The sequence below is a fragment of the Corythoichthys intestinalis genome, chromosome 19, assembly GCF_030265065.1.
Source record: "Corythoichthys intestinalis isolate RoL2023-P3 chromosome 19, ASM3026506v1, whole genome shotgun sequence".
In the NCBI taxonomy this organism is placed as follows: Eukaryota; Metazoa; Chordata; class Actinopteri; order Syngnathiformes; family Syngnathidae; genus Corythoichthys; species Corythoichthys intestinalis.
In genome coordinates this window covers 31382683-31399511 of record NC_080413.1, presented here as the reverse complement: position 1 = coordinate 31399511, position 16829 = coordinate 31382683, and positions in this window count along the sequence as shown.

The following is a 16829-nucleotide window of genomic DNA, read 5'->3' as shown; positions in this document are numbered from 1 at the left end:
AATTCAGGTATTCACTATTCAACTATTCAACCTAGGAAGTATTTTCTCCACTATAGGGCACTCGTGCTCTTTGCATGAATGAGGCTTCAGCTGTGTAATTTTTTTCTCTTGCTGGAATTCAATGATTTGATTTTGTATTTACTTGGCTAAATGTGCTTATGTAATGTGTTATTGCACAGTATCATTAATAACAGTTCATATAGATCACTGTGCTGAAAAATAAATACCATTGTTAAAAAAAAAAAAAAAAAAAATCAAACATTGTAAGCAGTTACTGACAATATTACTTAATACTTGAGTATTCTTATCACCACATATTTTTTTTACTTGTATTTTAGTACTTCTTTGATGACTACTTTTACTTTTACTTGAGTAATATTATTTTGAAGGAACGCTACTCTTACTTGAGTAAAGTTTTTGGCTACTCTACCCACCTGTGGTTGTTGCCGAACCATTTAAAATGTAGAACTTAAAACTGAGATATCTTGTATCTTTTGTGATGTTTCTGTTGTGCTGTTCTTTTGTGGCGGTCACTTACGTTAAATTAAGGCTGATTTACTGCATAGTTGCTATTAGTAACATAAGCTTAAACTCTTTTTTTTTTTTTTTTTTAATTTTAATTGCTTGTTTGTCTTGTTGTACTTGAGGATTTTGCTTCTCCAGGATGTTTTGACCAGCCTGCTGCTACCTCACCTGTGTCACTTGCTTCTCCGCCTGCCACAATAACATTCTGCTTATCTCCTTGCTTCTGTTATACACCCTTAAGACACTATTGTCCTTAATCTTCATTCTTGCTTGGCATCTCAGCTTCTACTTGCATGTTTTATAGTTATTTCAGTTCTATTTCAGATTGCGAATTTATACTGTTTTCAGTGATTCTCACGATTGTGTACACTAGTCCTACTAATGTATGTTATGCTATGTTTGATAGCATTTGTAACAAAACTGTGATTTCCTTGAGTAGATTAGTGAAAATATAAACTTTGGCAAATGCATTACTTAATTATCCTGATTGAGTGAATATTTGTGTATGAGGTACACTGTGTTAATGCACTAGTTTATGCCAGATGAAGAATGACAGGAACTGGCTCGAACAATACTCCTAATCCAATTTCTTGGAAATAACACTTCATTATTTGAGCTCTTGTTTTCTTAAAAACAAAACAAAACAAAACAAAAACAATGCAGCAATGGTGGCTGCAATGGTTTTACTCAATTTTAATTCTTCAATTAATGGGACTCAGAATAGATTGGGCCTTTTTTCATGCCAGCCCAGGCATCAAAATGCTGGCCAAGTGAGCGCCCAGAGTTAGGAAAAAAGTGAGCGCCCAGAGTTAGAAAAGACAAAAACAAACAAACAAACTATAATGAACATCGTAGAAGGTGCGCAATAAAAATGAAATAAACTGAAAAAAAAAAAAATCAACAAACTTTAAACATTAGACAAAGTTGATCAAGCAAATATTAAATAGAAGCAGGGTCGTCACAAGGTTATGTGGACATGGGATTTAATAAATCCTATGCAAATGTAATACGGATGTATGTACATACTGTACATCAACCCTGTATTGGGGAAGCTACTTAGGGGGATGTTAGGCTTCTTGGCTGTTGACAGAGTGTGCTTTTCAGATTCCCTAACTGAACATATATAAGTAATTTGAGGACTTAATAACAAGCATAAATTTGCTAAAGTATGGCAGTCTCAAGGATTAACAATATGTACATACATAGTTTGTCCCTTTTTCTGTCATTAGTATCGGATCTGAACTCTATACCACTTTGCACTGTTTTGGGTAAACCACGGTAAGGTATTGTAATTTTTGGACTATAAGCCGCAAGTTTTTCCCCTCATTTTGAATCCTGCGGTTTATAGTCCAGTACTTCTTATTTCTTGATTTATTTGATTAAACAGGTAACTCTGTACTTGACAGCGGCGTAATAAGACTGTCAAAAGACCATCATAATTATATCTTGACACTGTCATGGGCATTAATGAATGCTTATGACAGATGTCATTAAGTGTCATTCGGCAAATCTTGTCACCAACTCCATTTATGTCCAGTCCAGATCTTTTACATCCATTCAAAAGTGAGGTAATTTTCCAGATGACACTTAAAGACGTCCGTCATAAGAATTCATTAATGTTCATAACTTTGTTATTTCATAATTATGACTGTCTTATGACAGTCTTATGATGCCGCTGTCAAATACAGTGTTACCGGTTTATATGTTTTGGTGTAAATATCCCATAATACAGTTAGGACAGCTGCGTCTTATAGTCCGGTGCCGCTCATCTATGAATAAATGCTGTTTTTGTGTCAAATTTGGTGGGTGTGGCTTATAATCTGAAAATTACAGAAATTAGTCATAGGATAGGTAACAAACAAAGTTTACAGCATGACTTCCTAAGAAAATGAAGCTTCTGTGAAGGCTACCAGACAGAGTGATCACCAAAGTTGCTTTACTGCTAACATGCAATGTTGAAAACAACAATTTCACCATCACGGAATTCAGAAATGTCGGCAAACTCTATGATACAGTGTTATGAAAAAGTATCTGAACCTTTTGGGATTTCTCACATTTCTGTATGAAATCACCACAAATGTGATCTGATCTTTGTCAAAATCACACAGATGAAAAAACAGTGTCTGCCTTAAGTAAAACCACCCAAACATTTACAGGTTTTAATTTTTTAATGTGGACAGTATGCAAACAATGACAAAAGGGGGAAAATAAGAATGTGAACCATCACATTTAATGTTTTGTGGCCCCCCCGACAGCAATAACTTCAAACAGACGCTTCCTGTAGCTGCAGATCAGTCTGGCATATCGATCAGGACTAATCTTGGCCCATTCTTCTCTGCAAAATGGCTGTAGTTCAGTCAGATTCCTGGGATGTCTGGCATGAATCGCTGGGGTTCAAGTCTGGACTTTCACTTAGCCACTCCAGAATGTGTACTTTGTTCTTCTGAAACCATTCTGAAGTTGATTTACTTCTGTGTTTTGGATCATTGTCTTGTTGCAGCATCCATCCTCTTTTTAGCTTCAACTGTCTGACAGACGGCCTCAGGTTTTACTGCAAAACATCCTGATAAACTTTTGAATTCATTCGTCCATTAATGATTGCAAGTTGTCCAGGCCCTGCGGCAGCAAAACAGCCCCAAATCATGATGCTCTCTCCACCATGTTTCGCGGTGGGATGAGTTGTTGATGTTGGTGAGCTGTTTAATTTTTCCTCCACACATGGTGTTGTGTGTTACTCCCAAACAATTCATCTTTGGTTTCATCAGTCCACCAAACATTTTGCCAAAACATCTGAGGCGTGTCCAAGTGCCTTTTTACGAACATTAAACGAGTAACAATGATTTTTTTTTTTAGACAGCAGTGGCTTCCTCTGTGGAGTCCTCCCATTAATACACCATTTTTGGCCATAGTTTTACATATAGTTGATGTTTGCACAGAGATATTGGACTGCGCCAGTGATTTCTATAAGTCTTTAGCAGACACTCTAGGGTTCTTTTTTACCTGTCTGAGTATTTTGCGCTGAACTCTTGGTGGACGGCCACTCCTTCAGTAACAGTGCCAAACTCTCTTCATTTGTAGACAATGTCTCTGACTGTCGATTAACATCCAGACTTTTTGAGATGGTTTTGTATCATTTCCCAGCTTTATACAAATCAACAATCCTTGATCCCAGGTCTTCAGACATTTCTTGACCGAGCCGTGATGCACATCAGACAATGCTTCTCATCAAGACAATTCTTACTAGGTGTTTGTTTTATAGTGGGCAGGGCAGCTTCAAACCACTCATCAGTGATTGGACTCACACCTGACTTAAATTTCTTGGTAAAAATTGGTTTCAATTTCTCTTTGTCTCCTGAGGCAGGGGGTTCACTTACTTATTTTTCTCCCTTCTGTCATTGTGTGCATGCTATCCTCATTAAAATATGAAAACCTATAAATGTTTGGGTGGCTTTAGTTAAAGCAGGCACTGTTTTTACATCTGTATGATTTTGACAAAGATCAGATCACATATGATGGTGATGTTATGCAGAAATGTGAGAAATTCCCAAAGGTTCAGATACTTTTTCATACCACTGTACAGTATAATGTATACAAAGAGTAGTAGGCAGTTTAAGAAAATCACTATAAGTCTTGAAACACCAGTGATTGATAGGGAAGTGGCCTTACACTTCCTTCTAAGCAGATACTGGCAACTTTGAACCTAATGCTACTGTCGCATGACACTTGATCATCAGGTTCATTTTACCAACTGGACTGTCAAAGTGCATAATACACATCTACCTATGCATAGGTATAAAGATTAGTGAATTGGTTGTTTCGGGAGCAAATAGCCAGGTGTTTTACATTTTGTGGCTATACTGTACAGTATGCTATTGTACTTGTATAAAAAATAAATAACAGTGGGGATGATACATCTGTTACACATGGCATTTAATTTCTTCAAATGTTTGTGCATCCTTAAAGGTACAGTCTGTCCTGATCCTCGATGGAATTCCTCATTGGTAGCGGATATATATTAACAGAGGATCCTAAAATAAATATCCAAGACTCATGGTACAGCTACCATCTGGCTTGACCAGTTGTATTCAAAGAGACGAGATAATTGAGGGCAGAGTGGTATGATAGAACCAAGCATATAATGCTATTGCTTGGTGTATAGAACCATGCATATAATGCTATTGCTTGGTGTAGTGATAAAATGGACCTTAGGAACTATCTTTTGATTTCCCATAGGAAATCATAGCAGTCATCGGTGGAGTAGTAGAACAAATGCCAAACTTTCATGCAGCTAACAAGATTAATTCCCACTATCTGATTGTAGTTTGTGTGATTGTGATCTCTGTCCCAGTGATTTGCTACAATGAAAATTTATAACGTCTTAATCAGATTTTCTTAAATAATTTTTTCCATCTTGTTTTGAGTGTTAAAGACTAGTTAACCGTAATGTATCAGATTATTCCACTTACTTGACGTAAATATTACTATTTGTTCTTATTAAGCCCATATATACACTTCATAATGATATTGATGGAACACGGGGCGCAGGGCCGATTAATAGGGGGCCTGCATTGTTGACGTGCTCATCAAAGCTGACCGAGTGGAATCGCAGACAAACAGCTTTTTTCGTTCAAAATTTTTGTTAATAAATGCTTAAATCCCTGAATTCTTTATATATATGGACGTAAAACAGTCTTGATTCTTGGTTAACTCATTTGCTCCCAAAAACGTATAAATACGTTCTATTTTTAATTGTTTCAGTGTCCCAAAGAGGTATTTATACGTCTTTTACGTTTTTTTTCACAAGAGACATCTCTAGGTTCTGATTCAACCTAGCTCTACAGCACAACGCTCAAAATCAATTTTAAAGCAATAAAACTGGCCACTGGAGGGCAGTAGCGCATTTGGTAAGACCCCCAAACCGATTCAACAGAACGAACGGCCGGGCCGGGCCGCACCGTCGGAAGACGACTGAATGGACGTCCAGGATGCCAGGCGGCGGATGAGCGAGCAGAATTTTCTGTGGGCCTTGCAAAATCAGTCAAAATCCAGTAAAACAGACGGGAGAGACGGGGGTTGCACCAGTGAAAATGGTTGGGAGTGAATGAGTTAAAAGCAAAAAAACAAAAAGCATTTATATTAGCATTAGCATTTATATTACGTAAATATGTTGAAGTACGATGCTAATCTGTCAGTCAATGTGGCAGCCTGCCATACGTATCAGAACTTTTTCTGTGAAAATTCTTGTGAATAAATGCTTAAATCCCAGAATTCTTTATAGATATGGACGTAAAGCAGTTTCGGTTCTTGGTTAAAAGCAAAAAAAAAAAAAAAGTGCAATTAGAATTTATTTTACGTAAATATCTCGAAGTACCATGCTAGTCTGTCAGTCAATGTGGGGGCCGCCATATATAAACAGAGCTTTTCGGGTGAAAGTTCTCGTGAATAAACGCTTAAATCCTTGAGTTCTTTATAGATATAGTATGTAAAAGTGTCAGGGAAAATGCGGGCAGGTGGTGTGGACCCAAATGCAGGGAAACAAAAGGCAGCCAGGGAGGTGGTGGGGATCTCAAAAGATGTTTTAATAATAACTAACAAAACACAAAGTACAACCAAAAGTACTGGGGATCAAAAAGGCAAGGTTCAAACAAAACTTACTTTACCGGAGTGTTTAGAACACGAGGGCTTGGACAGGATCTTGACTTTGACACAGACATTGACTTTGACCTAGACAATGACGCAACAAGGAGTGAAAAGAAACTGGGAGCTTATATACAGACACACAGACAAAGGGTAACGACACAAAGAGGAACAGGTGAGCACAGGAGGATGCAGATTGGAGGATACACTGGGAGGAGTCACAACAGGTGAAATCAATGGGCAATCACAGGGACAAGTCACACTAAGAGAAAACCAACACAAAACCTAACAAAAAGAGTCTTAAATCTTGGTTAAAAGCAAAAAAAAAAAAAAAAAAAAAAAACGTGCAGGTAGTATTTATTTTATTTATTTATTTAAATATTGCGAAGTTTAATGTCAATGCTGTAGCGGATAATTTCTCCCATTGATTTTTTTCACAACGTTTTAAAATGCATGCATAGTACGAAAAATATAATAATTATCTTCAATCCTTGAACAAATCACTCCTGAGACAATCCTTCCTGTTTGCATGCGGTTCAGCTTTCGTACTTTTTCAACATAAATCCGGCGTTGGATCGCTGCATGTCGCTGCGACCGACTGCGGATAACTGAAGCGGATTGTGGGATGGCCCCCTACTTGAAGGTGTGGCGCACTGAAGGTCTAATCTGACCTGTCAATATTATTATGAAGTCTATGGCCCATGCATCCAAAAGTTTTCTAGTGCTTTTTGAAATGTGTTTTGGGTCAGCTTTCTCACACTGGGCCCTACATTATGCTGCAAAATTTGTTGGTAGTCTTCAGACTTCATAATTCCATGCACACGGTCAAGCAGTCCAGTGCCAGAGGCAGCAAAGCAACCCCAAAAATTCAGGGAAACTCTACCATGTTTGACTGTGGGGACTGTGTTCTTTTCTTTGAAGGCCTGTTTTTTTTCCCCCTTTAAAATCTATGTTGATGCATTTTCCCAAAAAGCTCTACTTATGTTCCATCTGACCAGAGAACTACCAAAACGTTTTTGGCTTTCTAAGGTAGGTTTTGGCAAACTCCAGCCTGGCTTTTTTATGTCTCTGGGTCAGAAGTGGGGTCTTCCTGGGTATCCTAGCATAGGGTCCATTTTCATTCAGACACCGACGGATAGTATGGGTTGACACTGTTGTACCTTCGGTCTGCAGGACAAAAGGCAGAGAAATGCGAGTGGACACAGGCGTTTATCGGACCTCGCCTTTTACTGGCTTAAGCTTTAGCAAATCTTTCACAACACATATATGTATTGTGGCATACGAGGTGGGGAAGAATGAAAGGAGACGATCTTTTTCTTGACATGCTTAACTGAACACAACGCAGAACATACTGTATACCATTTGTAGCCACTACCAACAGTCAGGGTTGCCCAACTTCCCATCATGCATTTGGGTGGAGCAGGAGACGATCTTTTTCTTAACACGCTTGATTGAACACAATGCAGAACATATTGTATACCATTTGCAGCCACCACTGACAGTCATGGTTGCCCAACTTTCTATCATGCATTTGGGCGGAAGAGTTAAATCGCTACAGTATCATGTTGTGAAAGCACAACCAAAATAATATTCCTATCCCTCAAAAAAATAATGTTCACAAAAAGAAAAGCCCTCAATCCAAAGAGAACTGGCATTCCCAATCAAAATAGCTATGCAAAGTACACATAAAACATACTCAGACTTTGCCTTGGCTAGATCTCTAATTAATTTAAAACTCGCCATTGACACCTTGTGGTGTATTTCAATCACTTCCTTACGTAGTTAAAGACACTGTGGAAGAACAGCAGGGAGCCCATGTGACGTAACGCTCGCCGACGTCAACAATGGCGAGCTATTAGTTTATTTTTTGATTGAAAATTTTACATTTACATTACATTAATTTTATTAAAACGAAAACATTAAGAAGGGTTTTAATATAAAATTACTATAACTTGTACTCACATTTATCTTTTAAGAACTACAAGTCTTTCTATCCGTGGATAGAAGAATGTTAGTAATATTAATGCCATCTTGTGGATTTATTGTTATAATAAACAAATACAGTACTTATGTACAGTATGTTGAATGTTTGTGTCCGTCTTGTGTCTTATCTTTCCATTCCAACAATAATTTGCAGAAAAATATGGCATATTTTAGAGATGGTTTGAATTGCAATTAATTACGATTAATTAATTCCTAAGCTGTGATTAACTCGACTAAAAATTTTAATCGTTTGACAGCCCTACTTTAATCCATTTTTTAAAATGTATTTATTTATTTATTTATTTTTTTTAAATCCATTTTTAATCCATTTTAACTGGCTGCAAGTGTGATTTAGTTATTGCCACCACCTGTTGTGTGCCGAAGGTTAGTAACAGGTGCTGTTAATTACACAAATTAGAAATCCATCACATAATTTTTCAAAGGGTGTCAATACTTTTGTCCTGCCCATTTTTGGAGTTTTGTTTAAAATGAAAATGATTTAATTTTTTTTCTCCATTGTCTTTAGCAAAATCAATGAAGATATTACTACCAAAGCATTTGTAATTGCAATCATTTTCCAGGAGAAATTGAGCATTATCTGACAGAATTGCACAGGTGCAAATACTTTTGGCTAGCAGTGTACCTCTTATTCTATTGCAATTAATGAAATATATACATTAGCTGAGAATGACGTAATGCAATTTCAAATTTGACTTTTCAACCCCACCCCTGAAATCTTATTTAAATAAACATAAAGACTATCGTATTTTTCGGATTATAAGTCATAGTTTTTTTTCATAGTTTGGCTGGGGGTGCGACTTATACTCAGGAGCTACTAATGTGGGAAATTATTAACACATTATATCATTTTACATGTTATTTTGGTGTTTTGGAGTGACACTGATGGTTTGGTAAACTTGTTAGCATGTTCTTTATGCTATAGTTATCTGAATAACTCTTAACAGCTATGGCCACGTTCGCGTTCTGCCTTTGGCAAAGTGTGTTCGATTGTATTATTGACTTTTTTACATTGAAATGCATGCTTTTAGTTTGTGGCGCTTTTACACCCACGTGGGGGCGCACTCGCACTTCTTTACGCGAAGAAAAGTGCTCACATGCCAGAAGAAGACGAACAGCTACCCAGCGTCTCTGATCGAGTGGGCGAGAGGGAGAGAGAGGGGGAGAAAGAGAGAGAGAGAGTGAGAGAGAGTGAGAGAGTGAGAGACACGGCTGCAAACCTACGTTTATTGTTTATGCTTGTAAAATATCTCTACAGAGGCAATGCCTGTGTGTATCATCTTTTCTGTTGTTGTTGTGTGTTTTCCACCCGTGATCGGACACTAAGAGCCAGTTGTGTGGTTGTTTGAACGATGTGCTAATGCTAGCGAACGCATACTAACCGTTTGTGTCATTGCTGTAATAGCACCTAATTATCGTTTATTTATGTTGATGCGAACTTGTTTGGTATCGAGGACGAAATTGATTCAGCAAATTATACGGACGTCCAGCATCGTCATTTGGGAGTTTAGCTCGCTGTATAGCCAGGACCGAGCCGTAGCATCCTGGTGAGGACAGTATATTCACATTTCGTTGTTCATGCACTGTACACTGTACACTTATTCAGCATGTTGTTCTCTATTGTATTTTTATATTAAATTGCCTTTCAAGATGACTTATCTGTTCTATGTGTTGGATTTTATCTGGTACATTTCCCCTCAAAATGCGACTTATACTCCGGTGCGACTTATATATGTTTTTTTTTCTCTTCGTTGGGCATGTTATGGCTGGTGCGACTTACACTCAGGTGCGACTTGTAGTCCGAAAAATACGGTATTCTTAAACAGAGTACTCGCGGGTTATTAAAAGTATTAAAAAAGCATTGAATTTAGTTTTCCATTATTAAAGGTATTAAAAGTATTAAATTAGCTGTTGTAAGTCTGGAATTCTTTCACCGTGGTCTTAATTTTCAAGAACATCTCAGTGCAACCTAAATTATATCTGTGACAAAGTTTTTTTTTTTTTTTTAAATCCATAACGAAGATGACGCATAGAATTTTTACGATGCACTGCTCTACAAATCTAAATGCAACTCTTACGTGCCAAACCACCACAACCAGCAAAACGGAGAATCCATCCCCCTCTGCATCGGGAATGCATCCGTTTGTCGGTGGAACGAAAACCCTGCAGGCAGAAGTATTGTGGATTCTGAACACCAAAACAGACCACCATTCATATATTTCAAATGAGTCCATTAGTGATCTGTTTCGGATATTACGTCATTTTTGGTCGGCATCGGCTGTCGCAATATTGGTCATATTGCGTTTTGTTCCAGAGGGAGTGTTCCCGATATCTTAACTGTCTTTTGTAACGAATTATCAGTTGGCAGAAAAAAAACCGCACATTTTCTTAATGTTTAAATAGTCTACATATTTTTATGACCATTATAGATGCATTTACACAATTAAATAACGCTGGAAAAGTTTGTTAAACATAATGTTGCTCAAATCGTGTTTTTTTTCCGGAGGGAGCATTCCCGACTTCGTAACTGCAGCCAATTTAAGCTCATCAAGACTTTAAGATAGAGGTAAAATTGGGCCAAAAAAGTCCAGCCCGACCCGAACTGGTCCGCGGGTATTAAAGCCCGACCTGCGTTTTGTGTGATAACATTTGTAACGATGTCTGCATAAAAGCCTGTCTTTTATAACGAATTCTCAGTTGGCAGAAAAAATTAAATATAAATATAAATAATATATAAATAAACAGATGCGGTTTTGCGGACTCGCAGAGGGGAAGATTAAAAAGGGCGTATAGGCACGCTCTGGCTCTGCAATGACCATACAGTGCCTTCTTTTTTTAATCCAAATTATTTATTTTATAAAATGTATTCCTTAGTTTATCATTCATACATCGTTAATATATAGTTATTTCAATAAGTTAGCGAGAAAGAACCCTGGCCCGGCCCGACGTAATAACTGACATTTTAATTTTGGTGTTGTTTTCAGTTTAATGTAGCGGTTTCCAGCTTGCTATTTTTATAATTGCGATGTTTGTTTACCGCTTTTCCTCTTACTGCGAAGAGGGAGGAAGTCACATCGGCCGCCGCTATAATATTTAAGTCATCAGCCATCTGCTGTGACCCGGGAATTTAACGCCTGCTTTCACGCACACTGCTTCCCATGTCAGTCGACACGGGAAATTTTTTTCACTCACAACTGCTGCACGGTTAAGTCCCGCGATATTCCCCCGTTTTTTTGGAGTACGTGATAGGGGCTCAAGTTGCATCCAGATACTTTAGGTTGCAGTCTATGGGTCATGCGAAGGCAGTGGACCTGCTTAAACATTTCGGTTTGCCTTTCGAATGAATGTGAATTTTGACGTTTTAACTCGAGAGTTAGCCATGTTCACTGGACTCTTGGCAGGTGCACTAGCGGCTAGCCTGTTACAGAAGATGGCTCGTCCTCCTCCTCTTTTTGTCCATAATTATTGTGTGCGTGTGTGTGTTTAAAAAAATTCTGACAGACTTTATAATGTTACTTTAAATGTGTTTTAATTGTATCTTCAATATATGTGCATTCTTTTGTCAAACACACTTAGTAATTGAGGTTAAATTTGATGTTCAGTGCTTTATTTATTTAATATGATTCGATATGATCTAAATAATGGTTGCGAGAAAAGTATTAATTTTCAGTTGAAATGGCATTAAAAAAGGTCTTAAAAGTCTTGAATTTAGATTTATCAATCCTGGGGGGACCCTGTTAAAACTCAGGATACAAATAAGGGTAATGTACAACGAACAAACAGTTAGGGATTGTGAACCAGTACACACCAGAGGTCCTATGCTAAAGAAGATTTACAAGATACATCCAAGATGAGCAGGCATGAAATCTTCCCAGTCCTGTCTGTCAATAAGTCTAGCAAAAACTGATAACATGGGAAGGCATCTGCAATTTTGCACTGGGGTAGTGATTGATAAGTGCAGTCCAAAACCAGCAACAAGCTACAGTTATCAGATGAATCCAATGTTGTGAGGTAGAAGCATTCCACATTTTAAATATGTGGTAAAAGTTCAACTACTTGGAGTTTAGATGAAAAAAAAAAAAGTTGTATTTTTTTATTTTTCAAAAACAGATTAAAACATACAGCTCATGTTGACTTGAATGGTTCCGAATCAATTACCATACGAGATGGTTCCACACCAACTCCGGATCACCTATTTAATGTTCATTTAAAATGCTGAACCACATAGGAAACCAGTTAATTCTACTATTGTGCTGCCAACATTTCAGTTCGGAGATATGTTCAGCGTTTAAACAATTTTTCTGTAAACTAAAAATGATCCTTTTCTTTTTTAATAAACGGATATATTTGTTATTATTTCTTGACATACTTACAAAAGAATTACTTATAAAGCTTGTGAGTTTTTCTTGGTAACTGAGGGGCCATTGCAGCAGTGTAAGTCGACAGAGTTCTTTCATTTGTTGAAAGATAAAAAGTAATTGTTGCATGGTAAGACTTTTTGAATCAAACACATTTTTTTTTAAAATGAACAAATGTACTGAGCCTGGTGTTATGAACTTTGTAATTATTAACACGGTTTTATTTGAAACATTCAAATTACATTTAAAACCTGATAATGTGAAATTGTAAGCCTGGCATGACTTGCGCAGGGAGGATGAAATTAGCTTTTGGAAACCTCATACGGCGCTTTCAACAATTGCTGGTGAAGAAAGTAAGACAGCCTGAAGGAAAGAAAAAAGCCCAAGAAAATAAAGAGAAAAGACACACATGACAGCAAATTGGGGAGTGAGCGACACTGTTTATATTTCTCTCGGAGGCTCGGCGCCAGGCAGCCAGGACTGCTTGACGGATGGTGCTTTTAATAGACTTCACCAATGTGGGACAAACATCGACCAATCATCGAAAGAACTGTTACAAAACAACTCAGGGCTTTTGTTTCTGACAGACGGGCCTCCATTAGAGCAGATAATATGCCAAGCTGTGGGTAATTCCTCCTACCTTCATTGTGTCTACTCAAAGCTCTGCAGTTACAAAATCTCTGAATACTTAGCCACATGGTCATCAAAAGTTCGTATCACCCGCTTTGGTATACATTCACAGTACATATGAAAGAATCCTCTAAAACTACCAGTTTTGATCACTATCTTTTAAAAATTTGTCATCAAAATGTTTTGTCATTCGAATTGCAATGTTCTGTATTCATCTAATATATCCACTGTAAAAAGACCTGAAATTTTAGGCTTGAATGATCCCACTTCTCACCATGCTTTAATGGGAATGCCAGTCACAGTGTTCCACGTTGCTATAGTGGAGAGAGGCACGAGAATGACTACTCCTAATTGAATAGTTGAGAATGCTCTGCCTTCATTTTTCAAACTACTTTTACAGTCAGTTACAAAGCTCTCTATGTTCAGGCTCATCTACTGAAACAAAATGAATAAATGAACAAGAACAACATGCAAACAAAATGCTTCTTCAATACACAAGTTTCAAAGCGTAAATATTTTGGGAAGGGTAAACCTGTTAATAATTTATGAATAAATTAGTGCTGTCAAATTTATCACGTTAACGGGCAGTAATTAATATTTATAATTAATCACTTTAAAATATTTGACGCATTTAACACATGTGCGGAATGACCCGCTCATGCATTGCCTCAAATAGATTACAATGGCGCCGATTTTTGCACATTGAGCGCTAAGAGGCAGAGAAAGATGAGTGGACACAGGTGTTCATTGGACCGCGCCGTTTACTGGCATAAGCTTCGGCAACTCCTTCACAACAAACATAAGTATCATTTAGTGAAAGCACAACAACAATAATATTCCTATCTCTCAAAAAAAAAAAAAAAATGTTCACAAAAAGAAAAAAAGAAAAGCGCTTCAACTAGCATTCCCAATCAAAATAACTATGCAAAATACACATAAAACTTACTCAGACTTTGGTCAAACTCTATTCAAACATGTCATTTAGCTCAAAAAATACACTGGATGGCAATATTTAGTCACAATATTCAAACTATCAGAAGTCTTGTATGTTGGGAAGCCAGCACTCAAATGACCGTGAAGTACCAGGTAAACAGGGAACTACGGCGTCAGTCGAGGAACAAAACACACTCATTGGCTTGATTTCTAAGTAATTTAAAACTCGCCATTGACACCTTGTGGTGTATTTCAAATCGCTACTTTACGTAGTTAAAGACACGGTGGAAGAACGGCAAGGAGCTCATGTGACGTTACCACTTGGCGACGTCAACAATGGCGAGCTACTAGTTTATTTTTCGATTGAAAATTGTACAAATTTTATTAAAACGAAAAAATTAAAAGGTGTTTTAATATAAAATTACTATAATTTGTACTAACATTTATCTTTTAAGAACTACACGTATTTCTATCCGTGGATCTCTTTAAGAGAAATGTTAATAATGTTAATGCCTTCTTGTGGATTTATTGTTATAATAAACAAATACAGTACTTATGTACAGTATGTTGAATGTATATATCCGTCTTGTGTCTTATATTTTCATTCCAACAATAATATGCAGAAAAATATGGCATATTTTAGAGATGGTTTGAATTGCAATTAATTATGAATAATTAATTTTTAAGCTACAATTAAAAATTTCAATCATTTGACAGCCCAAGAATAAATATGAGAAATATATGACCAAACAACAACTCAGCTACACAGTAAACTATTGCCTATTTCAGGAGATGCGGTTTCTTTTCTTGCAAAATACAAGACCTCCTCTGGCCCACATCTAGCCTCAGACAGAGCTTTCATTTCTCCCAGCATGCCTACTTGTATCATGACAAGCTGAAAAGTGTGCTAGCCCACCTCGCTACAAAGGCCGTCTCTCTGAACTTTGGCTTTCTTTTGTTTTCCTTTCCCTTATGTAGCAGCACCGGTCGTGGCTGTGTAGTACAATGGTTGACTTAAAATTTTTTCTCCCCCTTTTCTCTTGTCCTCTGGGGACTGTGAGCAAAGGTTGGAGCTCTCCAGATAAAGGATGGAGTACTCCACAGAGCTTGGAAATAGCAGGTGCAGGGGATGATAGGTGACAGGTAGTGGTCCCGAAAGTACTGAGCGAGTCACAGCAGAAATGCTCTTTTGAAACTACTGGGGCATGGACCGCCTAGTCTTAAAACCCTTCATCGACTCCAGCAGTTTTTACTATTTTCAGGTCAGGAGAAACATTCTGCATTTTGGCCCACGAATGGCTTTGCAAAATGAATAGAGGCGTACATAATACAAGATCAGTAGGCAGGGACTGTAAATACACAAAACTGGGTCTTTTGGTCCAGTGGATCTTATATATTGATATCTTATACATTGAATATTGAATATTGCATTAAATGTTGGTACCTGGTAGATGTAAATACATGCAATACTATAGAATCGCGCTATAAAAAAAATCGTTGAAGGTCTTTGCCAGAACACCAATGTTATTCCATGTTTGTATCATTAAAAAAAAAAAAGTACAATGTACAATTACTTGAGAATTTTAAACATTTAAAAATGGCTTGTCTGATGTACAAGGTATTACATGGACTTGTCCCACCTCCCATGTCGGACCTTTGAAAAAAAAAAAAAAATAGGCTCACAGCGGTCTCAGAACCAGGGCCTCCTCTAGAAGGGGCTGTGAGGTCCTGCTCAGAAAAACAGTCTTTGGTCAAAACTACGGCTGTCAAAATTTTTTTCATCAAGTTAATCACAGCTTAAAAATTAGTTAATCGTAATTAATTCCAATTCAAACAATCTCTAAAATATGCCATAGTTTTCTGTAAATTGTTGTTGGAATGGAAAGATAAGACACAAGACAGATATGTACATTCAACATACTACACATAAGTATTGAGGGTGTATTGAACCGTTTCGGTACTTGGTGCTCGGTTCGGAACTGAGGGGTACCGAATGAGTTTCTGACGTAATGTAACCCTTACTTTTCGAGGCTGTGAGTCGATCGGGTTACATTTTCTTTGTGTCGATTATATTTACTCCTTCTGCTCTACTATATTGAGGACCAACACGGTAGGACAGTAAAGAAACGTCAACGGTGCGAGAACGTGGCCGCCGCGAGAACGCAGTGAAACGCGGCCGTTAAAGTCAATCAGCCAATGCACAATGCGTGTTAGACGCGTCCCAGAAGTGGCTCAACACGATGCATGCAAAAAAGAACGGCAGAGTTTATTATTTGATGTGAGACGCGGCCCTCCTGCGTCAATACTACTAAATAGCAGACCGGGCAGACCAGAAGTCACTTGTGTAAAAATACGGTGTATCTGGTTGATTTTCAAACTAATATGCAATCGTAACCCACTTTTTGAGTCCATCAGATCTCTTGAGTGGTAGATCGGGGCACAGTTGACTTGTCTTTGTTGATTTACTGCTGTCTTCTCTGCTATAATAATAAACAACACGGCCCCGTGTTCAATACAAAACCCTCCTACCACAACAAAACAAGTAGGAACTAATATTCACATAGGAACTAAAGTTATACAACATAAAATATATATAATATAAATGAATACTACATCACATTTGTAAAATACAAAAAACACACAATTAAATATATAATAGTCCATTTAATAAAATACATAGAAATGAGCTAAAACACCTGTAATTAAATAAGAATAATACACAGATCCTGCTTACACAATTAAATT